The sequence below is a fragment of the Narcine bancroftii genome, chromosome 5 (genome assembly GCF_036971445.1).
Source record: "Narcine bancroftii isolate sNarBan1 chromosome 5, sNarBan1.hap1, whole genome shotgun sequence".
NCBI classification, from domain to species: Eukaryota; Metazoa; Chordata; class Chondrichthyes; order Torpediniformes; family Narcinidae; genus Narcine; species Narcine bancroftii.
In genome coordinates this window covers 33,435,195-33,461,997 of record NC_091473.1, presented here as the reverse complement: position 1 = coordinate 33,461,997, position 26,803 = coordinate 33,435,195, and positions in this window count along the sequence as shown.

Below are 26,803 nucleotides of genomic sequence, written 5' to 3'. Positions count from 1 at the left end.
CATTTTTCTGTGTATAGTTTGATGTTCTCCCTCCTCTTCTTCTGAGTCCACTCCAGGATCTGTGTCTTTTACCTTTGTCTCTTCTGATTTTCTTGTTGGGTTGTTTATTTTATTTTGTTGGGAAAGGTGTCTTGGTATTGGTCTTCTTCCTCTGGGTTGGTCATCTGTTGTTTCTCTGATTTCCTTTTTTTACTTTCTTCCTTTTTGTTTCCATTATTTTCTATGTTTTCCTGTTGGGAGCCTTGCTGTCGGGTTATTCTTGTCTGTTCAAACTGTGGAGATCTACTCATCAGCTGGGCCCCCCTCCCATTGGTGTTGTTTTTGTCATGCGCGGTTGCGCACTTCTGTTTGGCTCCGTGAGCCATCTTTGTAGTCCTACATTCGGGGTTTCCACTGACCTCAGGGAGCGGGCTTCTCTCTCTCCACGGCGGGCCTCCTCGTACAGGTAAGGCCTTCACCTTTCTCTTCCGACGTCTTTCCTTCTTCTTTTCTTCCCGTTGTTTTTGGTTTTTCTTTCTTTGTTGCCATTTTCTCCATACCTTTATTTTTAATTTATTATGGTTTCTGTGTTTGTGGCTTTGCTTTTTCTTTACTTTTTTTTAACTTTTCTGGAGAGGGCTGGTATTAATGGTTGCTCACATTCTGCCAGGACCACAGAGATCTGTTGCTTTCAATTTTTGCACTCTATTCAAGATAGATTTTTGAATAGTAAGGGATTCAAGATAAATGGGTTCAGTGATGCTCAGGCTCAGGAGACATTGAATGCGAGAAAAAGCAGTTGAGGCTGATCTCTGCTTCTTGTGTTCTGATTGAGAATTTCACCATATTTCCTCTGTTCTGGACAAATAATGTGTGTAGAATACTTCTTCAGCTGCATGAATTCCAGGCTAAGATTTCTTAGCAGATAGTCTCATATTAATTAAGTGGTCCGAAAGGTTTGAATTTAAATTTGATTAAGAATTAAGAATTAGAATTTATTGTCATGAGCAAGTCATGAAATTTGTTGTTTTGTGGCAGCTTCACAGTGCAAACATTCATATTATAACCATCTTACAACGTTACTATAAAAAAATAAAATAATAGTGCACAAAAAGTAAGCCAGTGTCTTTGGTTCATTGAATATTCAGGAATATGAGTGGAGGGGGTTTTTGAGGCTAGAGATGCTTTTTAAAAAAAAACACCGCCTCGTGTAGATATCCTCAATGGAGTGAAGTTTAGTGTCTGTAATGTTGCAGGCTGGGTTAACAACCCTCTGGAGTTTATTCTTGTCCTGAGAGCTGAATTGAATTTTATAATTTTAAATATCAAGATGAAAAATCAAATACTGTGATTGCAAAGAGGTGGAAATAATCAAGGTTGAATGTAAATGTGAATAAAGGTGTGCCTTAGAATATTTATCAATTATCATCCTAGGTAATTGATCCTAGGTAAATATCACTGAATGCATTTTGTCGTGGAGATTTAGCTATGACTGTTCATCTCTCTGAATGTGGCTGCACAGGGCCTTTGTGAAGAACAGAATTGCGAGACATATTGGCCTTTAGTTATCATTCTATAGATGCTTGTAAGTATTCATATATGATGAAATAATGAAACAATAAATGCAAGACTTTAGGTTAACATTCTAAAATCATATTTTCAATGAGTAATATTGATTTGCATTTGATTTTAAATCTACATTTCCCTTCGCTCTATTGTAGAGTTGATGCTAAATAAATGAAACCTTATTTAGCATTTTGCTATTACTAGTTTGAAGCTTTTTAAAACTTCAACATTCACAACATTAGCTAAATGACTAAAAACTGAAGTTTGATGCACTGGGAAATTATTGGTCAACGGCAACTATGTCACAGTGCGAAATGAAGAACGAGAAAATGATCAGAAGTAGTTGAGCTATAGTTCAGTAAAAGTCATTTATTCAAAGAGTCACGTGCAACTTTAAAAAAACCCCGCAAATTCCAAATGACGCCATCACGTTGTGATGTCATGACGTCACTCAGAACCTACTGAGCCAGTTTGATTAACCCTCTGGTGAGCCACTACAGGTCCCAATTATCAATTTATCAACACTTCACTTTTGTATTTGTAGGAGTCATCGACTGCATTCAGTGCTCCCGTTGTGGCCTTCTCTACTTTGGAGAGACCAGACGCAGACTGGGAGATAGCTTTGCTGAGTACTTTTGCTCTGCCCATATCAATGACGGGCATCACTCTGGGGCCATCCATTTTAATTCTGAGCCACACTCCTACGCTGATATGTCTGTCCATGACCTCATGTACTGCCAAACCAGGAACACCCAAATATTGGAGGACCAGGATCTTATTTTCTATCTGGGCACTCTGCAACCAGATTGCATTAAAATGCACCTTTCTAGTTTTTGCTAGCCTACTCCCCATTCTCCCTGTCTGCAAAATCCCTCTTATCTTCTTTCCTCCAGCTCTCCACCCTCTTCTCTCTCCATTCACAGAGCCTTCCCTCCCTTATCCACCTATTACCTCCTGCCTATGGGACTGCACTCCTCCCCTTGCCCCTCCCACCATAGCTTGTTCAGGTTAATGTTTATATTTTGCTCCAAACTTGATGAAAGGCTCAGGGCCAAAACATTGGTTAAGTATCTTTATCTTTGCTCTATCAAGTACACCTACTGAATTTCTCCAGCATTTTATTTTTAGTTCAAATCACAGTCTTCAGACTTTTATATTTTGTTCCTATCAATTTATCTTTCGACGTTACTACTTTAAAAAAAAAGAAAATTGGCAAAGCTGCTGTAGAAATATCCCTGACAATAAATCTGAAAATCTAAATTTAAGCTGTATTTTTCTAGTTTCCTTCAAATATTTGTAATGTGTCGCTTGTAAGCTGTACTGGGTAATGTTTGAACATTATTTTGGTTTTTTATCATTATATTTCAAAATTAGTTGAATTCCAAGAATCAGGCTTCAATGGAACCAAAATGTAATTGTCTAAAATGTGAAACGTCACCAGTCAACATAGAAGTAATCATTTGCATAATTTAAACTTTGTTAATTTCGTTATCTTGGTTTGTCACTATCTGTTGTTGGCTGCATGGCTGTGCTGCACAGGGCTATAAACCAGTGAGGGAACACTTCAAGGATGTTGTGTGAGGAAACTAACGCATAAAGGTCTTACTGATAAGTGGATTTTTCAAAGCACACTCTGGCAATTTGAAGTTCCCTTTGAATTCCTAAATGTTGAAGTTAGTGCTCTCAGTATGCAGTGAACTAGGATTCACTGGTAGTGTGTTGTGCTGACGGCTGGCTCTGCTCCTATCTGCTCACATATAACCCTGGTTTCCTGCCTAAACCTAGAAACATTCTGAGGACTGCTGTGAGACCTTACCCTTAGTGATAAGCTCATAAAAGCGTTTGTTCTCCCTCCAGTCGTGAGAGCTTTTATTCGCACTACAATTTTATTAGCTTATTCCCTAAATGATGGAAGTGCAACTCAAGCCAGGGACGCTGCTGATAGACCCTCTGTCCCCCCCAACATGGCTGAGGAGTTCACATACTGGCTAGACTGCTTCCAGGCCTATCTGAACGCGACCAGAGACGTCTTCCACATCAGTGAACTCAGGAGGTCTGCACTCATTTTGAGGGTAGGAATGAAGGCATATGCAGTCATCAGTGATTGCACTACATATGATGTTGCCATCGAGGCATTGAAAGCTCGGTACCTTAAGTCACAAAATGAGGTCCTAGCTAGGCACCGACTTCCTATACATCGCCAGCGGCCAGGAGTGACCATCAATGACGGCTTGCTGGATCTGTGGACTCTTGCCAAGAAATGCAGGTATGAAGTGGCTATGGCCCATACTCATAAGGAAGAACAGATCCAGGTCACTCTAGTCACGGGGGTTCGCTTGAGGTACATGAGATAGCGACTGCTCGAGTCAAGAAAGAAGAACTGTATATATTTCATGAATTGTGTCCTCCATTGTTGTTGGGTCTGGACTTCCTGTGTCACCTTAAAAGCGTGACTTTGAAATATTCTGGTTCCCTCCCTCCTGTAACAGTTCAGAATGGAGGACCCCTAAAATCTGAACCCACATGCAGCCTCTCCATACTGAATATCGACCTCCCACCTCTCTTCCCAAATCTGTCTTTGTACTGCAAACTCATTGCTACCAAGAGCAGGAGGTACAGCACAGCAGACCAAGATTTCATAAAGTCTGAGACACAATGTCTGCTCAATGAAGGTATCATCGAACATAGCACCAGCCTGTGGAGAGCGCAAGTGGTAATAGTAAAAGGGAAAAACAAGTGCAGGCTAGTAATTGGTTATAGCCAAACCATTAATTGGTACACGCTCCTGGACGCATACCCCCTCCCTTGAATTTCGGACATGGTGAATGATATTGCTCAGTATCAGTTCTATTTAACCATCAACCTGAAAGCTGCTTGTCACCACCTGCCAATCTGTTCTGAGGACTGTCCATTTCCAGCATTTGAAGCTAACGGTCATCTCTATCAATGCTGGAGAGTCCCTTTCAGTATCACTAATAGGGTTTTGATCTTCCAGAGGCAGATGGACAGAATGGTGAATTAGTATGGGTTGAAGGCTACCTTCTCCTCCCTTGATAATATCACAATCTATGATCACACCTTGGAAGACCATGATGCCAACCTCCAGAGTTTTCTCCACATGGCGAAAGCCCTGAATCTCTCTTATAACTCTGACAAGTGTGTGTTCAGGACTAAACGTCTGTCTATCCTTGGCTATGTGGTGAAGAATGACATCATTGGCCCCAACCCCGATGGGATGAGCCTCCCATTAGAACTCACCATTCCCAGGACCACAAAGGATTTGAGGAGATGCCTGGGTTTTTTTCTCATATTACGCCCAGTGGATCCCTCAATACGCTGAAAAGGTTTGCCCTCTCTTAAAAGCCACTAATTTCCCCCTCACGGCTGATGGCTTTTAACTATCCCCAGAATGACATTGTGAAAGCCGCTATGCACGCGGTAGATGACCATGTAACTTCCCAAGTGGAAAGCGACACTTCGGACATAGCCCTGGTCATTACCCTCAATCAGGCGGGCAGGTCAGTTGCATTTTTTTCCTCGGACATTGCAAGGCCACAAGTTCCGAGACCCCTCTGTGGAAAAGGAGGCTCAAGCCATTGTAGAAGCTATGAGGCATTGGAAACACTACCTGGCTAGGAAGAAATTTACACTCCTCACTGACCAACACTCGGTCGCATTCATGTTTAATAATCAAGAGGGGATAAATCAAAAATGACAAGATTCCTAGGTGGAGGATCGAGTTCTCCACCTTCAATTATGACATTGCCTATCAGCCAGGAGCCCTTAATTACACTCTAGATGCCTTCTCCAGAGGAAGCTGTGCCTCTGCACACACCGGCCAACTGCGGTCTCTGCATAATGAGCTCTGTCATCCAGGGGTCACCCGCATGGCTCATTATATCAAGGCACGCGATCTGCCCTACTCCATGGAAGACATCAAGGAAATTACCAGGTCTTGCCAGGTCTGCAAGGAATGCAAGCTGCACTTTTACCGCCCTGCAAAGGCGTATCTGCTCAAGTTATCCAGGCCCTTTCAACGGCTCAGTGTTGATTTTAAGGGACCTCTCCACTACATGAATGGAAACACTCTCTTCCTCCTATCATTGATGATTACTCCCACTTCCCATTCGCCATTCCATGCCCTGATATGTCCACTTCGTCAGTCATAAAGCTCTAGATTCCATTTTTGCCATGTTCAGGTATCCCAGCTATACTTATAGTGATCAGGGCTCATCCTTTATGAGTGACGATCTATGTCAGTACCTGCTGGTGAGGGGATCGCATCCATCAGGACTACTAGCTACAATCCCCGGGGGGATGGGCAGGTTGAAAAGGAGAACGCCACAGTCTGGAAGGCTGTCAAACTGGTCCTGAATTCAAAAGGCCGTCCAGAGCCACGCTGGCAGGAAGTCCTCCCTATGGCACTCCATTCCATCGAGTCACTTCTATGTACCGCAAGCAACGCTGCACCTCACGAGCTCCTATTCAATTTCGAAAGTAAGTCAACATCGGGAACTACACTCCCAACTTAGCTCACTACTCCTGATCCAGTCCTTCTTAGGAAGCACGTGAGGAGAAGCAAGACCAACCCCCCTGGTGGGAAAGTTGAAACTGCTCCATGGCAATCTCACGTAGTACCCAGATGGCAGGGAGGACACCATCTCCATCAGGGACCTGGCACCTGCTGGAATAGAGGGCCCATTGCCTCAAGTGCCCTGCGAGCCATGGAGCTCATTCTCGCCACCCCCAGTCAGGGCTCCCAGTTCCCTCCACCCAACAGAGACCCAGCCTGCCTCTGCTCCCTCACAAGGGGACCAGGAGACCTAAGGAGTCCAAGGCCTTCCAGTGCTAAGGCGCTCGCCAGGATCTCCAGACCCCTGGACCGCTTAAATCTGTAAATTTGTAAATAAATGTATATTTTTCTATTTTTTTCTGAACCCATGTTCTCTGTCTTCATTCACAGACCCTAAATTCTACAGGAAGGGGTGAATGCAATGAACTGGGGTTCACTGGTAGGATGTTGTGCTGATGGCTGGCTCCACCCTCATCTGCTCACAAATAACTCTGGTTTTCTGCCTAAACCCAGAAGACTACTGTGAAACCCTACCCATAGTTATAAGTTAATATAAGTGTTTGTTCTCCCTCCAGTCGTGAGAGCTTTTATTCACATGACGTAGCAATCTTGTAATTTGGATAATGCATTTTTGCATTGGGTGAATAAAGAAGACTCTTATGTACTGGTAGTCCTCGACTTAAAATGTATGAGACTTATGGCCATCAGTACGTATGAACTAAATTTTTTTTAAAAATAAATAAAAAATATGTAAATATAAAAATCATGCCTTTGAGGTGAAAGAAGGGGCCTATCTATTGAAAATAGCACCTATGGAAGGGGTGGCAAACCGCTTGTGAGAGCTGGCTTGTGGCCAACCTCTTGCGAGAGCTGGCCTTTATAATCCCCATGTTGTATTTGACAAACGATAAAATGGGTACCTTTCAAATCTGACTTGTGTCCAGTCCAAGATACGACCGGTTGGTCAGAACAGAACGTGGTCGTAAGTCGAGGACTACCTCAGGGATGCCTCACTCGTTACTGTGTGGTCATTTGTGTTGAGATATACTAATATTTTGAAATGAAAATGGGCTTTTTTTCCCCATTCAGCCCACTATTGCCATTAAGACATTATGTATAACGTTAAAATATTCCCAGTTGGTCTATGTCGAGACAACTGTAAAATATGGTTTCACATCGCAGGCGTTCTACCATCTCTTGTGGGACAAATACTGAGAACTTGGCACTGCTGCTAGATTTTAGGTTGGAACTTCTTCAGCTGGTTCCCTCTTGCAGAAATGCTTTCTAAATGCTAATTTCCCTCATTAATTAAAATCACAGCTGTGATTTTGAGTCATTTTTCTAAATTAAGATGGATTTTGACAGTTTATCTGTCGTACTTTTACTAGTCCTTTTGAAAGTTCTACATTCTTCAAGGATACCCTGACTGAACAGCATCACTGCTGTGTGTTAGAGAGCAGTTTGAGACGAGTAGGCTGCAGGATTTTAGATTAATAATGCACTTCTCTGCTTTTTTATGTGCTCTTTAACCTGAGCTCCTATTTTCTGTAACTTTGTTCAAAAATATTCTGACTAAAATATTAAAAATGAGCTGTAAAATGTATGCTTGTCTTCTGTGTCTCGGGTACATCCCAAGACCTTTAGGAAACCAACAGGCCCCCACTGCAGGGACACCCAGATGTAAACTCACAGACACTGAGATGAAAGAATTTTATTTGTTGCACGAATGATACAAAGTAAATCATCTGAGGGCAAATCACCAGGGTCACCTTCTTTCTCATATATTGACTAGGAAGAGGGAGCACATGATTTTAATTTTAATTTTTGAAAAAGATTCAAAACAAGGTATTGAATAGCTACACACTGGATACTCTTCGGGTAAAAAAGTGTGTTTTTATTTGAATGGAAGAGGAATGTTCCAGGAGACTGTTCAAGTAAACTGCTATGCTATGTAACTTTCATTGATTAAGTTTTGATTGGAGGAGAAAGGGGAAAAAAAACAAAGTTACAGAGCTAAATATTCTAAGCCTGATTTTTTGGGGGGGTGGGGGGGAGGGAAAGGAATGTATCCTTATTGTAACAGATTGAAATGTGGCATTCAAGGAAGTTGACAGTACACTTCAAGGGAAGGTGCAAAAAAAAGACAAATGTACAATTGTCAAATTCTGTTTTACACAATAGAGACATGGTTATTTGGAATAATCCTTAAATTATATCTCAAAATGTGGACTTGGTAAGAGAATGTGAATGGCTAAACTTTTGAGAATCATAGGTTCCAGGATTAGTTGGCATTCAGTTTATGGATGAATGAGTCCAAGCAACATTTGCTTTAATAATTGTAACACATGTTATTGTTATGTACTGTTATCATCAAGTGATATGGAAGTGGACAAACTGTATATTTGCACTAGGCTCCCACAAAGCTAAATTTATCCCTCTGGATATCCTAATCAGAAGATTAGTTAACCAATAGAACAGAGAGTTGGGATAAATGGGATTTCTCCTGGTTGACAATTAGTGATTAGCAGTGTGGTACAGGGATTGTGCTAGTCTCCCAATCTTTAACTATATATAGATATATAGATATATATCTATATATAGTCTAAATTTTATTGTGTAGTAAAGTAAATTATGTTGGAGGCAGGGTTGGCAGAGATACAAGACCGAGGTGAGGAGAACCTTATCCAAGGTGAACCCACACAAGGCAGCGGGACCAGACAACATACCTGGCCGGGAACTGAAGGACAGCACAAACCAAATAACGGAGATCTTCATGGACATCTTCAACACTTCCCTGAAGCAGACCATCATTCCCACAGGGTTTAAGACAGCACCACCATCATCCAAGAGGCCTCAATGACTACCGCCTTGTAGCATTGACCTCCTCCATTATGAAATGCATCGAGTGTCTGGTGATGGAACGCATCAAAGTACACCTCCCAGGGACACTGGATCCATTTCAATTAACTCATAGAAGGAACCAGACCCACCTGGAGAATGATGCCTCATGTGCCAGGCTGCTGTTCATTGACTTCATCTTGGAGTTTAATACAATCATTCCCCAGAAGCTGCTGGAGAAGCTGTCCTCGCTGAGACTCAACATCCCTCTCCATAATTGGATCCAGAAATTCCTAATTGAAAGACCACAGTTTCTCCAGGGTTGGGAGCAGAATATCAAGCACCAACCACTGAGAGGTGAGATAAACTCTAGTGGACATAGCCTTGAGATTCACAGGAATACATTTAAGACAGAAATGAGGAGGAACTACATATCCCAGAGAGCAGAGAATCTGTGAAATTCTCTGCCAAGGAAGCAGTAACTGTATTTAAGACTCAGATGGTTAAATATTTGAAGAATATGGGAATTAGGGATTATGAGGATCAGGCCAAAATAGCTGAGTGCACAACCAGATCAACCATGATCTTTTTGAATGGTGAAACAGGGTCAACAAGCCAGGGGACATTCTCCTGCTCCTATTTTTTATGTACTTATGATTGTCATTGCAGTAAAATTAGCACTTGGAGGAATACACCAACATAACAGCCTATATTACCAAAATATTTTAAATGATCTAATGTTAGGAGCAATGTATCCAAATATATACTACTGAAACAAAGTCAGCAAGAATCTGCTTTAGAGATAGGATGCTGGTCGGCAATGACGTAGTGATTTGGATTGCGTGACTCACAGAAAACAATCTATCAAAGACCAAAGATATTTTCACAGAAAACAGTTTATTTAAAGAGTAAGAAAACAGAAACTATAGTTACTTCTCCAAATAAGAACAGGGTAATTTATCTGAAAAGATTCAGCAAGTAGAAGATGGTCATATCTAAAATAAAATTCATATAAGGTATATGAATCATTTATAGCTGGATTGCGAAGGGAATGACCCAATCACGTTTACTCATTCTCCGTGTTATATTATCATAAATGCAAGGATTTTTCGGCTAATTTTCTGAAAGTACAATCCCTACCTTTATAAAATTAATTGAAGATTTTTTTTTTAAGAAGTTTATTTCAAAGACCACATGAATTCTGGAAATTGAGGGTTTCCATTACTGGTGCACCAGAAGGCTAAGTGAGGTGGGGGTGGGGGAGAGAAGGAGACCTGAGAAAATTTGAAAAGATGCTGAGATGTCTCATTTCAGAATCTCAGCCTCCTCATAATCAAGCGTTCTGCTGGGAAGAAAGGTTGCATTGAGTGGGCCGAGAAGCAGATTACATGATTTTTTTAATTGTTTTTCAAATAAATGTGCTATGTTGGCTTCTTATGAATCAGCTCCCCAGAAGCGGATTCATAACCTTTGCGAAAAAAAAACATGTGGTTAGATGTGGTTGTCTTCTGGAATGAGAAATTGAAATCATCAGGATTACTCTAAGCACTCGGTTGTATTTTTATTTTAAAAAAAATTCATACTGCTGATGCTGGAAATCTGAAATAAAATCAGAAATCATTAGAAATACCCAACTAGTCATATAGTGTTTGTGGAGATAGATGATATTTCAAGTTGATGGTCTTTGATCAAAACTGCCTCATATTTCCAGAGTTTTCTGGTTTTCTTCAGTTTTATATTTACTGTATAATATATGTGGTTCAGTTAACCACTGATTCAAAAAAGGCTGGAGCAGTTCATGAGAAATAATTTGAATTGATGCTCTTTCCTTTCTCTTTAGATCATAGTTATATTTGCTTCACTAATTGCTGGAATTTTGAAATGGTAAATATGTAATGAGATTTTGAATACATGTGAGATCTTGTGTTGATTCCAATGGTTTATCTTGATAAACAAGGGTGAGTTGGAATTAAGCAGATATGGAATGGGAACTGAAATAAGGCAGTGACCTAATTATGAAATTAAAAGGAAAAGGTAATGGAATAGGCAAACAGTTGAAATTATTTGCAGGAATATTTTGATGAGATAAAACAAGAGTGAAAGAGGTTTTTTTAAATGGCAGGATTCTAAAAGGAGTAGAGGAACGTACAAATCTGGGCCTATATGTGCATAATTCCTAGAAAGTGACATGACAAGATGAGAAAATGCCTTGAAAAATCATATAGATCCTAGATTTTATAATAGATGTATAAGCTATGATGCATTTTTATTAACCATTGATACATCAATAATTGAAGTATTGTGTCCCATTCTAGGCACCAGATTTCAAGGAGATGTATGAATTTTATCAAGGGTGCCAAAGTGATCCCAGGGATCAGGGACTTTAGTTGTATGGATAGAACAACTAAGGTGAGGTTATTCTTCTGGGAACATAGGAGGTTAAGGGGATACTGATACAAATATTTAAAATCATGAAAGTAGATTGAGTGGATGAAGGCAAATGATTCATAAGGTCAAGAATCAGAAGAAGATACTGAATGGTGATTTCAAAAGGACTAAAAGTTGCATGTAGACAAATCATGTTGTGCAGCAAATGGCTAGAATTTGGAATATTTTGCCAAGGGGAGTTGTGGATTCAGATTCAACCTGACATTCAAAGTGGAACAGAAAACATGCCAGAAAAATATTTGTGGGGCCGTAGGGAAAGGGGAAGGATTAGTTGAATTGCACTTGCGTGGAACCACATCATACTCTGCATGCTAAATTGACACCTCTGTGTTATAACTCTTCTGTGAATCTGCAAAAATACACTACGTGTTAAAAAGAAGAGGAGGATCTTGTTACTCGTGTTTCAGAATCATCATTTAACTGAGAAATGAATAATAGTGCGAGGGTAGAAGTATAAAATATACACCCAGCTCACTCATGTATTCCATAATTATTTTTGAAACATCTACTTTGCACATTTTAGTGTCAAAACAGCTCTGAAAAAGACTTCCTTCCAACAATAGCAGGAGTGCGTATGGCAGGTCTGGAAAAATATTGAATGCCAAGTTAAAGAAAATTGAAATGAACTTTTGGAAACCTGCTGGGATGAGATTCCTCAGCTCTTTTTCTTCTTCTGCCATGCTCCAAGTTTGAAATTCACGAAAGGCCCATAAATCACTGCAATGACTATCCTAAATGGCAACGATGAGATTAATTGGCAGAGTCTTGTGATTTCATGCACTGGAATTCATTTCAAAGGAAAGGCTCACAACTGATTTTTTTTTACTAAAGGGAGAGCAAATTAAATCATGCAGAAAACACAGCAGATCTCTTTAGGACCACAGAGTAACGGATGCCATCAGCATCTTTGATTTTTAACAAGAATTTCTGATTTTACGTTGCATATCTTGGATAAAGTGCTTGCATGATGGTTAAACTACCAAATGGATAATATGGAGACCTGAATTCAAACCTCATTGAGGTAGAGAACAAAAAAAAACTAATCACAAAATATAATTATCACTCAAAAGCTACAGGATTGATTTTGAAGCCCTGTCTGGTTTATTATTACAAGAGAAATTCTGTTATCCTTAAATAGAATGGCCTGCACTAATGCAGTTGACACCCAAAAGATGAGCAATTAATGCTTCTAATTTCTGTGATGGCTAGATACTTAAATGTGATTTTTTTTTAAGGAAGTAGTGGAAATGTTGGCATCAGATTTTCCTCTCCTATGATGTTTTACTATGACTGAGTGGTCATTCCTTTGAATGGAAAAACATGGAAATGCTGGTGGAACAGAGCAGATCTCGCAGCATCTATAGGAGGCAAAGATGTAGATGCAGTGTTTCGGGCCTAAGCCCTTCCTTAAGGTATGAGCAAAAAAAAAAGACAGCATCTGTGTCAAAAGGCTGGGGAAAAGGGAAGAATTTTCCAAGGGAGATAGATTGGAATGGGTGAGAGGAGTGTTGAAGTCAACACAGTTGATATCTCGGTGGCAGTTGGAAATATAAAGCTCCAGTACAGGCAGAAGGCTGGAACAAGGTGTCTAAGAAGAGGAGGAGGAAGGTTTAAAGTGGGAGAAGGGGCCTGTAATTGGAGATGGAGAATCCTGGTTGTTGAAGTGGGCACAGAGACAGAATTGATGGAAGGAGAGTTCAGCATCTTTGCTTGCGCGGAACTTGCGCAGGTATGGGTGAAGGGGGACAAAGCTGAGGCCTCTACTGAGGACAGAGGGGAATGTCAGTGGTGATGGTGAAGCCCAGATTGGGGTCAGGAAGAGGGTGAATGGAGTGGAGGGTGTCATGGGGGTGGGGGAGGGGTGTGGATCAGGAGGTGGTGGGTAGGAAGGATCCAATGGAGGGAGGGAAGGGTTGGGGATGTCAGAAGATGGAGGGTGAGAGGGGTTAGAGAGAGAGTTTGTGATGGAGGTTCGGTCATATAGGCCACTGGGGCCAGGGTGAGATTTCAGGATCAAAGTGGAGACCTGCATCAAAGGCTTGATCCTGTTGACCACTGGGGTCAAGGTAGAGACCTGCAATGGGGGCTCAGTCCTGTTAGCCAGTCATGTTAGCCAAGAGGTTGAGGTAGAGACCTGCATTGGGACCTCAGTCCTGTAGGCCATGGAGCTGAAGTAGAGACCCGCACTGGAGGCAGAGTCCTTTAGGCCATGGGGTCGTGGTAGAGATCCGCATCAGAGACAGAGTTCTGTAGGCCACTGGGACCATGGTGCAAGTTTGCTTTGAATGTTCTCAAACAATCTTTTTTGTATTTATAAGTGCTCCATAATTTGTATATTATGTACTCTGTTAACATTGGTGCTAATGGAAAGCTTGTATACAATTTGAATTCTACCCTGAGTTAGTCATTGTGTAGCTGGTGCAGTGAAACAGCTAGAAGAGTAGAAAGTGCTTTATTATTATCGCGAAAAAAAAACTCAATCATTATTACAACTACCCAGTGACCTATCTCCAGGAATGAGGTCTCCAAACCTTCCCTTCCGCAGTCCACTCAGGTTTCATGCTTAACTTCCAGGTTAAGGAGCAGTAAGGTTTCTTCTGTGTTGATCCTACCCACTGCAATTTCTAAATAGTCTGTTAGCATCCTTTAAAGCCTAGAAGCCAATCAATCCAAATCAAATTCAACCTATCCTTTAAAGTGTCTCTGGGCACTAATTGTCACTTGAATGTGCATTTCTGAGGAAGATTTTATCCTGATTACTTGTGGTGGATGCATATTTGTATGGTGAATTTAAAGCACACCAGGATGGATTTTCAAAGATCAAAGAAAATAATCCACGGCCATCGTAAGCCCACCTTTTGGTTTATTCAAAGATTGATACTTATAATTCAAAAACAGGACACAAACTCTAAAAATTACATAAACTGAAAAGTAAAATATTGTCAGACCAAATTAGCTTCAAATCTTGGTTGTCGAATTGCAAAATGTTCAGATGTTCTACCACTTACATGATTATCTTCACTGCTTTTGACAAAACCTCCATCTGCTGAACTGCAGTGCCTAAAAATGGGATGTACAAAACTCTAGAACTGTTTTTTTTTGAGCTCCAACATAAATATGTTTACATTCGGTTGTATGTATTCAGTAGATATTCAATACATGTGGATTAATTTCTCTATAGAGGTCTGATCCTCAAGGTGCAATCATTTTTCATCCTGTCACCAATATCATTCCAAATATGCCCTTCCTCATTAGAGTTTGACTCCAGGCACATCTTACAGGTCATATTATTCTTCTGTGAGACTAGATGGTGCTTTTTTCCATTATTGTTGGACTTTCTGAACAAATTCCCTCACTATTCCTTGACCTGTCACTCAATTTTCAAATGACATTCTGTTTGCTTATGCCAATAGCAACCCCTGGTTGAAGATCTTGGTCAAATCATGTTCTAAGATCCTCAGAAATCTGAAAGTATTGCTGGGCCTTTAACAGTCCCCATCCTAGACAACTCTTAAGTTGATGAATATCTGGATTAGGGTGATAAGTGCAAAATCCCTGGGATTAAAATTAATATCCATTGTTGAAAGGTTGAGAATAAAAAAGGTCTGGCATTTGAATCAATAAAGTCTTCCATAGGCCAGAGTATGACAGTTAGTCAGTAGCCTAACCCAATTCACCCATCAATCTCAGCATGTTTAAGATGGCACTGAAAGACTGGAATTTTTCCATCCAACCTGGCAAAGGAATTTCTCTTGGGTAATCAACCATTAGGAAGTCACATAGCATAGGCTGCCCAGTTTAACCAGGTTAAATTCTAGCATTATATGCATACACACTAAGTTTTAAACATTTAGGTATGAGATGATGCATGCTGCATTGCTAAATGGAGAATTCTACATTTGAAGCTTTGCTAGTAATTCAGTTGGAAGATTCCAAATCACATTGCTGAACCTGAAGAAAAAATCTTTTCCTCCATTCTATTGTTCCCACATTTTTGGAAGGAAGCCTGAAAGTTTGAAGAAGTAAAACTCAGAAGTGCAGGATGAACTCTGCAGATCTCACAGTGTCTATAGGAAGTAAAGATGTCCTGTATAACTGATGTTTCAGGCCTGAGCCCTTCCTCAACGTGTGAGTAAAAAGCATGCAGGCACCTGAATTAAAAGGCTAAAGAGAAGGGAAGAATGGTTTGGGGGATGGGGAGGAGTACAAACCAACAGACAAATAGTGTTAATTAGATATGGATGGGACACAGGAGAAAGGAAAGATGAGAATTGACTGCGGGATTGGGATTGGTTTGTTTTTGGCTCTGTGGAAGTAGAGCTGGAGGAAAGGAGAGAGGGAAAAGGGAAGAGAGAGCGAGAACTAGAGGAAGGAGACTGAGGCAAATATGACATAGGGAGCTAACCCGAGAAGTCAGGGTTAATGCCATCCAGTTGGAGGGTGCCTCGACTAAATATTAAGTGTTGTTTCTCCAATTTGCTCAGTCTGGCAGCATGAGACCATGGACAGAAATATTGGCAAGGGAATGGGGCAGGGGATTGAAATGGGTGCCCACTTGGAGATCCCCACCATTGACATGGATAGAGCCGAGGTGCTCAGTGAAGTGATCTCCCAGTCTGCATCGATTCTCCGATATGGAGAAGACTACAATAGGAGCATCGGATGCCGTAGATAACCTGTGCAGATTCACAAGTGAAATGTTGCTTCCCTTTTTGGAGCTCTGAATGGTCGTGAGAAGGAGATGTGAGCACAAGTGGAGCACCACATGTGGTCACAGGGGTAGGAGCCAAGGGTGTGATTGGTGGGAGGACAGGAGTGGATGAGCAAGTCACAGAGGAAGCAGTCTCTGTGGAAGGCAGAGAGGTTGCTTCTGATATATGTTTGTAGGTGAGGACAAGGGGAATCCAGTCCTAGAAGGCTAATTAGATTGTGGAAGAGGGGAAGCCATGTTATTTGAAGAAGGAGGATATCTCTGATTATCTGGCATAGAATAACTCATCCCATGAACGGATACAATGGAGACCATAAACTGAGAGAAAGGAATGGAATCCTTGCATGGGGACAGGTGGTAAAGACGCGTAGTTGAGGTAGCTGTGGAAGTTGATGGATTGTAGAAGATGTCTGTCGGGAGTTTGTCTCCCAAGATAGAGACAGAAAGATCAAGAAAGGGGTCAGTGTTGCTAGAGATGGACCAAGTGAATATGAGGTCAGGATGGATGTTGGCAGCAAAATGAATAAAGTCGAAGAGCTCATCATGACCAAAATAGTTGTCGATGCAGTGGAGGAAGAGTTGAGGGACTTGCCTCTGTAGGCTTGTGGCATGGTCTTCTCCATGTAGTCAACAAAAATGTAGGCATAGCTGGGGCCCATACATGTACCCATGGCTACTCCTTTGACTTGTAGAAAATGGGATGGATCAAAGCATAAGTTACTGAGAGTGAGAACAATTCTGCCAGGTGGAGGAGGGGGGTGCTGAAGGGATACTGGTTAGGTCTATTTTCGAGAAAGAAACAAAGGGCTTAACAGACTTCAGTATGGGGGATAGCGGTATAAAGTGTTTGGATGTCCATGACAAAGATGGACAGCCCAGTACAGGGAACTGGAAGTTGGTGCAGTGATGGAGGGCACATGAATTATCATGGATGTAGGTGGTGAGGGACTAAACCAGGGGGACAAAATGGAGTCAAGGTAAATGAATACCAGTTCGATGAGGCAGGAGCACGTGGAAACATTGGGTCTGCTTAGACAATTGGGTTTGTGGATCTTGAGGTTGGAGGCCATGAAAGTGATGAGTTCAGAGATAGTGTGCAAAACAGTGGTTTGATGAGTTTTGGTGTGGTCTTGTGTTGAAAGGGTAAGTAACAGGAGGTGTCTGAGAGTTGTTGTCTGGCTTCACCCAGAAGGTGCACTAGACCACAATAACACCACCCTTGACTGCGAGTTTGATGGTGATGTTGGGATTAGTACGGAAAGAGTGGAGGGAAAACTGTTCTGAAGGGGGTGAGATTAGAATGGGTGAGGGGAGTGATGTAGTCCTGACCATTATGTCTTAGCTGGAGTTGGAAATATAAAGGTCCAGAACAGACAGAAGGCCAGAATGAGGTGTCCAGGAGGAGAAAGAAGGATTAATGTGGTGTGTGGGGGGGGGGAGGGAGTGGGTGGAGATTCTTGCTTGTAGAAGTGGGCATGAAGACAGAGCTGATGGAAGAAGAGTTAGGCATCATGGTGGAAGAAGATTCATTGCGGTGTGGGCAAATGCGGATGAATCAGAATCAAGATTTAGTGTTATGAATGAGTCGTGAAATTCGGAGTTTTGCAGCAGTATCATAGAGCATCTTACGACGTAACTATGAAAAATAAAATAAAATAATACTAATAATAACAATAATAGTGGACGAAAAGTAAGGCCGTGTCTTTGGTTCATTGATCATTCAGGAATCCAATGGCAGTGGGGAAGAAGCTGTCCTTGTACTGATGAGTGCTCATCTTTAGGCTCCTGTACTTTTTCCCTGACGGTAGCAGAGTGAAGAGAGTGTGGCCTAGGTGGCGGGGGGTCTTTGAGGATAGAGGCTGCTTTTTTAAGACAACATCTCATGTAGATGTTCTCAATGGAGTGAAGTCTGGTTGTGTGTGATGTCGCAAGCTGAGTTAACAGGCCCCTGGAATTTATTCTTGTCCTGAGAGTTGATGCCTCCATACCAGGCAGTGATGCAACCAGCCAGAATGATCTCCACTGTACACCTGTAGAAGCTTACGAGAGTCTTCAGTGACATACCATATCTCCACAGACACCTCATAAAGTACAGCTGCTGGCAAGCCGTCTTTATGATTGCATCAATGTGGAGGCTTCATGACAGATCATCAGAGATGTTGATACCCAGGAATTTGAAGTTCTTGACCCTCTCCACTACTGAGCCATCAATGAGGACTGAGTCATGTTCCCCTGACTTCCTCCTGATATCCATAATCATCTCCCTGGTTTTGCTAATGTTGAGCGCAAGGTTGTTGTTGTTACACCATGCAACAAGCTGATCTATCTCCCTCCTGTACACTTCCTCATTGCCGTGTGTGATTCTACCGACAACTGTAGTGTCATTGGCAAACTTGTAGATGGCATTGGAATTGTACCTGGCCACACAGTCATGGGTGTGTATCAAGTAGAGCAGTGGGCTAAGCATGCATCCTTGGGGCGTGCCTATGTTGATGATCAGTGAAGAGGAGACATTGTTTCCAATTTGTACTGACTGTGATCTTCCGATGAGAAAGTCAAGGATCCAGTTGCAGAGTGGGGTAAAGAGGCCTAGTGTTTGTTGCTTTTGACCAGCACTGAGGGAATAATGGCATTGAAGGCCGAGCTGTAGTCGATGAAGAGTAGCTGTATGTATGAACTGTTGTTTTTGAGGTAATCCATAGGTGAAGGTGAGGTCTTTATTGAGGAAAGAGCATTCTGTCTTCAAGATGAGGTCGGAAGAGGAGGGGAGTCACGTGATGGAGTAGTGGCCGGACGGTGAACTCCAGCCCTCTCCAGAAAAGTCGGGAAAAACAAAGGAAAACACAAAGGCACAGAAATAAAAGTTACAGAAAAGTGAGTATAAAGGTGGAAAGAAGATGGCGACAAAAAAAGAAAAATCGAAAGCAACGGTAAGAAGAGAGGAAGAGAAGACAAAGGAGGAAAAAGGTGAAGGCCTTACCTGTCCAAAGAGGCCCGCTGCGGAGAGAGTATGTGAATGAAAAAAAACACACCGACGGGAGGGGGGACCAGCTGGGGAGTCAATCTCCACAGCCGGCAACGACAGCTGCAGAACACCTGCAGCAAGAAGAGACCACAGAAGACAATAGAAACAAGAAAGAAGAGGAGGAAAGGGCACCAAAGAAACAACAGATGGCCAACCCAGAGGAAGAAGAAGAGGAAGAGGAAGAGTACAGTGAAATAGAAGAAGAAAAGAAAGGCAAGGTAAAGGATACACTTGCTCTTATTAAAGGATACATGGAGTCATTTAAAGAATGGCAAACACAGGAATTTAAGGATTTAAGAAAAAGAATAAACAACACAGAAGAGAAAATAAATAAAATGGAGATGACCTTAACAGAAATGGGAAAGAAAATGGACAAGATAGAAGAGCGGGCAGTAGCAGCAGAAATGGAGGTAGAAGACTTAAAAAAGAAATTGGAGAAATCTAATAAAAAAACTAAAGAGACACAAGAACTACTAGCTCAAAAAATAGATACAATGGAAAACCATAACAGAAGAAATAACATAAAGATAGTGGGCCTTAAGGAAGATGAAGAAGGCAAGAATATGAGGGAGTTTATAAAAGAGTGGATCCCTAAGACCCTAGGATGTCCAGAACTACAGCAAGAAATGGAAGTAGAAAGGGCACATAGAGTATTGGCCTCTAAACCACAACCACAACAAAAACCAAGATCTATTGTAGTAAAATTCCTAAGATATACTACAAGAGAAAAGGTACTGGAGAAGACAATGGAAAAAGTAAGAGAGGGCAACAAACCACTGGAGTATAAAGGGCAAAAAATCTTCATTTATCCAGATATAAGTTTTGAACTCCTAAAGAAGAGAAAAGAGTTCAATACAGCAAAGGCGATTTTATGGAAGAAAGGGTATAAATTTGTACTAAAGCATCCAGCGGTATTGAAAATATTTATTCCAGGACAACAAAACAGACTATTCTCGGATCCAGAAGAAGCACGAAAATTTGCAGAACAATTACAAAAATAGACTGAGGGAGGAAGACGGGTAATGAGAGTTAAAATGATCACGATTGATATGTATGTGGGTAAAGACAAAAATAGACTGAGGGATGAAGACGGGTAATGAGAGTAAAAATGATCACGATTGATATGTATGCAGGTAAAGAGGTATAAGAGTGAATAGAGACAATGAGCATACATGAATGTATCTGTACTTAGAGGAAAATATAGATAGTATAGACAAGAATTAATAAGGGAAGGTAATGGAATAGAGAGAATAAGGAGGGAATTAAAAGAGTGACCTTTGTGACATATGAAAAGTGAAATATTTTCTGGGGGAGGCGGGGTGGGGGGAAATAGCGGTCACTGCAAAATCAGTTGACGCTTGCGAGTGGATTCACAAATCCAAATGGAGAGGGGAGATGTGGTTGTCCGACAAGGGATAAAGGACAACTCAGGAGATGAAGGGGAGATTGGGGATAAATAAGATAGAAATAGGAGAATAAGGAAAATGTTGGATGTTGTAGGAATGTTGTCTTATAAAGAGTTGAAAATAAGAAAACAGAAATGGAAAAGGAGGAAAGGTAATGATGGAAAAACGGAAAGAGAAGATAAACAAAATATAAAAGGGCTAAGCTGAACTATATGTCTTTAAATATTAATGGAATACATAACCAAATTAAAAAGGAAGAAACTACTAAATTTAAATGAATAAATGTATTCCATTAGAAAAAATAACATATAGGTTAAGAAATAATATTGAAATATTCGAACAAGTATAGGAGCCTTACATTAAATACAATAGCGAAAACCTACCGGAGACAAACATTACCTAAGTTGATGGAAGGAGAAGGAAAGAAAAGAATGGACTCAGTAGAATTTCTGGTGTAATTTTGTTGAATGACAACATTGTCTGACTGGCTTAATGCAACCTAGATTGTATACCTAAAATGGATGAGGGGGGGGGTGGGGGGTGGTTTGGGAGGAAAGGGGGGGGGGGGGAGAAAAAGTCACTGTATATGTGTGAAAAAGAAATAGTGTATATCATGGCTAATGTGATTTATGGTGTGAAAAATAAAAAATTTAAAAAAAAAAGGAGGTCGGAGGAGATGAAAAAGACCAAGCAAGGGTTGGAGTTGGGTCAGTGGAGTAGGGGGTATTAGAGAAGGGGTGGAGATAGGGAGGATGATGAGGTGGATGAGAAGGTGAAGGATAGGAATGATCTAAGGGATGGGAGGGTTGGGGAAGTCAGAGGAGGAGGGTGCAAACGGCTAGAGAAAGATTTTGTGATGGAAAATCAGTTCTGTGGGCTGCCAGGGCCAGGAGAGAATTCATCTCAGAGGCTTGATCCTGTAGGCCACCAGGGCCAAGGTGAAAGATGACAATGGGGGTTTGGCCACTGACATCAGGGTGAGAGTTTGTGTCACAACCTTGGTCCTTTAAATCACTGGCTCTGTCTGGCACAATAGCAGGGATCCCCCAGTGGGTCATCTATTTCAATTCCCAGCCTCATACCTTGCTGACGTGTCTGTCCGTTGTCTCGTACTGCCGGACTGAGGCCACCCTCAAACTGGAGGAACAATGCCTCATTTTTTTGAGCGCCCTCCAAACTCAAGGCATTAATAGCACCTTCTTCAGATTCCACTAGCCCTCCCACCAACCCGAGTATTTCTCTCTGCTGCTTTCCTCTAGCTGTGTGTGTTGTGTGTGTCTCACTCTCTCTCTCTCTCTCTCTCTCTCTCTCTTTGTTTCTCTCTCCCTTTTCCCTCTGTCACCTTTCCCCCAGCTTTGCTTCCACAGAGTCTCACACAAAACACCTCCCACTCCCAGTCAATTGTCTCCTTCCCTCTCTCCTGTATCCAATACAGACAAAAATGACATTTGATTTCCCAATTTGCTTCTGAGGATAGATTGTCCATTGATATTTGCTATAATCTCACTGATTCCCACAGCTATCTTAACCACAATTTCTCGCACTTGGTTCCTGGTGAATAATCAATTCCATTCTTGCTGCTTTTCACTTTCACTCTCACTCTCCTCTGGTTAACAAAAACCTGCTTCTAAATTGGTATTTCCATGATGTCTTCTACTCCTCTCCACTGAAAATTTTGCTCCACATTGTTTGTCACTGCCACAGTTGCATCTATTCCTTTTCAGGTACATCTGCTCACATCTTTTCCCCTCTCACCTCTTCCTCTCCCACTCAGATTAATCTCATTCTCACTTTCTGACACACTGACCTACAATATTTCTGCTACTTTTAGGAGAATTCCCCATCCCTTCATCCAGTTCACACTTCAGTCCTCTGCAATGCGTCTTGCTGCTACCCCTTTAGATTCAGGGGATGAAACATCTTTTACTTTTGCCTCCTTCGTTTCCACCATTCAAACAGTCTTCCTGACATAAACAGTTATATACTTTTAATTCTCTGAGTTTAATATTTAAAATTTACTTTTGGTGCTCACCTCGTGCTCTTTTGCATGGTGGAGATTGGCTAGCTACTTAGTAATACACCTCCATAAATGTGATCAAGAGCTTGCAATTAGTATTTTTGTTCTAATTTAGAGATACAGCATGGTAACAGTCCCTTCTGGTCCACGAGCCCTTTCTGCCAAAGTACATCCATGTGGCCAATTAACCTACTAACCTCTTACATCTTTGGAATGTGCACCAGGAGCAAACACACACAGAGATGGGAAGAAAGCACAAAGTCCTTACAGATGACCACAGATTGAATTTGGGTCGCTGGTGCTGTAATAGCATTGCACTAACCATTGCACTAACCATGCTGCCCATATTTTCTTTCTTTCTCTGCCAAATTCTATCATTTTATTTTATTTGTTGCACTATATATTGCATTGGTTGACCTGCCTGGATAACATGAAAACCAACGTTTTTCACTGTGTAAGTGACAATAAACATAGAACCACAGATCACTACAGCAGGGAAAGAAGCTCTTCAGCCCAATTAGTCTGTGCCCAACTATTATTTTGCCTAGTTTCATTGACCGCCACCCTGAACATAGCTTCCAAAACCTCTCCCATTCATGTGGCTATACAAATTTATCTTAAACTTTGATATCAAACCCACATCCTTTACTTCCATTGGCAGCTCATTCCACATTTTCACCACCCTCTGAGTGACTCAGTAAACTTAAACCACTGAAGCTGTCACAATTTGGTGCCTTAAACAAGTCATTCACCTTGTTCTGAGGTACTGGAGGTAATTGTGTCAATCAGTAAACCATTCATTTATTTAATATTTTTTTTTTTAATTAAAAGTAAGTTACAAAGCTTTAACTGCCCCTGTGCATTTACAAGGATTTTTTTTTTGCCAAGATGCCAATGAGGTTAATCTAAGCAGACAGCATGAGAAAGAATTGCCTCACTGGCTTAATGAAACCAAAGTCTTATACTGTATATGGTCCTTGAATTTAGACTAAATAGTGTGCTACAAATTACCTAAAACATCAGAATTATATCTCTGTTAATTCATACCTTAGAGATTTGTGTAACATATGGGCTCCCTAGAACTGTTAATGATGTTTATAATGAAGAAGAACATTGTACACAAGGGTATAGAATTAGTGCAATATTTAAATGAGAAGCATAATAATGTTCATGTACAATCACATACTCTCAGAAATCTGCAGGTTTCCAACAGTGATAGGCATCAAATTATTAATGATCTTTTCAGCAATGAAATTATTCTTGCAATATTAGCATAAGAAAGATGAATGTCTTCATATGGCTGCCGTTGTAGCAAAGCAGTGATACTTTAAATACTAGAGGTAGAGAAGTGTAAATTGGTTGTGTTAAATATTTGTACCTTAATATGACCAACAGTCAAGTGTAAAGTTGTAATTCCAAAAAGCAGATAGTTTTTGTTGTTTTCTCACTGTACAAACAAATGTTTTAAAGAACTTTGAATTAAATACACAGCTACATTCAAGTAACAGAATATAGAACAGTTGAAAAATATATGTTATAGAATTCTGAAATGAAATTAGTAATAGTCAGGAGGTCAGATTGCATTTTAATTGACTGTTCTCAAAAATGACACATTAATTATGTTTCTTTTTATGTCGAAAGTAGAAAATATAAATGAAAGGGATTGCCTGTGTTAAAAAGAACTTTCATTTTAGATTTTGATATTGCTTTCCCTTAGATCAAGGTTTGTTGGAAATATACCTAGATTTAGCAAGAAATATATGCTAATGAATTTAAACTATTTCATGGTTTAAAAATAATTGTTCAATTTGACCAATTTCTCGATTGCATCTGCCATTTCCTCTTCATTGCTTTGGGTTAAGTATCAAAGCTTTTCCTGAATTATGGAATTCAACTTAATCTTTTTCACATGTAACAGAGAATGTAATTTTTGTTTCTTCCTGTTTAGACGGAGGAACATGCGAGGTAATAGCTGCACACAGATGCTGCAATAAGAATCGGATTGAAGAACGATCACAGACTGTAAAGTGCTCCTGTCTGCCGGGGAAAGTGGCTGGGACAACCAGGGCCAGACCATCTTGTGTTGATGGCAAGTAAACTCAACTTAAAGATCATAGACAGATGTGTTAAATATAATGCTGGTTAGATTTCAGGCACTGTGATCTGAGTAGTGGACTTAATAATTAAATTGCAAACTTGGATTTAAATGAATTTGCAACAAAAATGACTTTTTAGTCTTCATAATTAATCAGATAAATACTGACTTCTGAAGGAGCTGATCATAAAATCAAAGCAGAGTGATCATTAATATTTTATTACATATATTTTATTTGCATTATAACCAAAGAACAGTAACTCATTTTAGTTGTGTCTGCTATTATTTTGTCTCCTCGTAAATTGAAAGTCACTTTGAATCGTGATGCAGCCAATGTGCTCACTGTTTGAAAATTGGTTCAGTAATTCTGCTTTGAGCAATAATTATAATCATGCAAAAAAAAGGGTCCACCACTTTTATTTGTGCATTTACTTTTTTTTTAAATTCTAAAGTTATAAACATAAGAGATGGTTTCTGCACACATTGTAAGAAGTAAATCACAAAATTCTGTAAACACCGTGGTTGAAGTAAAAACTCGAAATGCTGGAGAAGCTCAGCAAGTCAAACAGTGTCCTTTATGTAGCAAAGGCAAAGATACAGAACAGACGTTTCGGGCTTGAGCCCTTCATCAAAGTATTACACTTCAGTCAGCAAGTGACTGAACAAAAGAGTGGAGGGGGGGAGAGGGGGAGTGGCAAAAGCAGGAGATGGTAGGTGGAGAAAAGAGGGAGAGGACAGCAGCAACGAAGTGGAGGGGGATGGATGGGTGAAAGAACTGGAAGGAGAGGAAAAGGGGAGAGAAGAAAAGCAGGTTTAATGGAAGGCAATAAAGCCAATGGTCATGCCATCTGGCTGGAGGCTGCCCAGACGGAAAATAAGGTGGTCAGGGTGGGACAGTACACAAGGCCATGAAAACACGTGAGCGAAGGAGTATGACCCGGAATTGAAATGATTGGCCTCTAGGAGGTCACTGTGGTTGTGAATGGAGTGGAGGCGGTGAGCGAAGTGATCTCCCAATCTGCAACCAGTCTCTCCGATCTAGAGAATGCCACAAAGGGTGCACCGGGTGCACTAAATATTCCTCTGGATTCACAAGTGAAGTGTTGCTTCATGAGAAAGGCCTGTTTTGGGCCCCAGACCATGGTGAAGGAGGAGGTATGGGCACGTGTTGCACCTCCTGTGGGCACAGGGGAAGGTGCCGGGGATATGATGGGTGGGGAGGGATGAGTGCACAAGAGAATCATGGAGGGAGCAGTCCCTGTGGAAGGCCGAGAGGGGAAGAGAAGGAAAATTTTGTCTGGTGGTGGGATCCTGTAGTAAGTGCTGGAAATTCCAGCAGATAATGTGTTGGATGCAGAGGCTGTGAGGATGAGGGGATTCTATGTTTGTTGCATATAGGTGCAGAGGGAGCCAGGCCAGGTGAACAAGAAATGGAGGAGGGCTGGGCTGATAGGGTGGAGGGGAAGCCATGTTTGTGGAAGATGGCAGACATTTCAGAAGCTCTGGACTGGAAGAACATCTTGAAAACAGATGTGGCAGAGTCAGAGAAATTGAGAGAAGGGGATGGAATCCTTGCAGGGCGCAGGGTGTGAGGATGTGTCATCCAGGTCATTGTGGGAGTTGGAGGGTTTATTGTATATGTCAGTGGAAAGCTTGTCTCCTGCGATGGGGAGGAAAGAGAATTATTGGAGATAGACCGGGTGAGTTTGAAATCGGAGTGGAAGGTGGAGGTGAAATGGATGAAGTTGAATAGCTCACCATGAGTGATTGAGGCAGCCTAAATGTAGTTGTTGATATACTGGAGGAAGAGTTGAGGGGTCTTGCCTGTGTAGGCTTGCAGCATGGATTGCTCAATAAACCCTACAAACAGGCAGGCATAACTCCTCTGATTTGGAGGAAGTGGGGATGAGTTGAAGGGAGAAGTTGTTCAAGGTGAGGACAAGTTCTGCCAGGTGAAAGAGGGTGGTGGTAGAGGGTGACTGGTCAGATCTTTGGTCCAGGAAGAAGCGAAGTGCTTTCAGACGTTCTGCGTGGGGTATAGAGGGATTGGACATACGTGTTGAGGATGAGGCGGGATCGTTTGGGGAATCTGAAGTCATTGAGGAGATGGAGGACATGTGAGGTGTCACAGATGTAGGTGGGGAG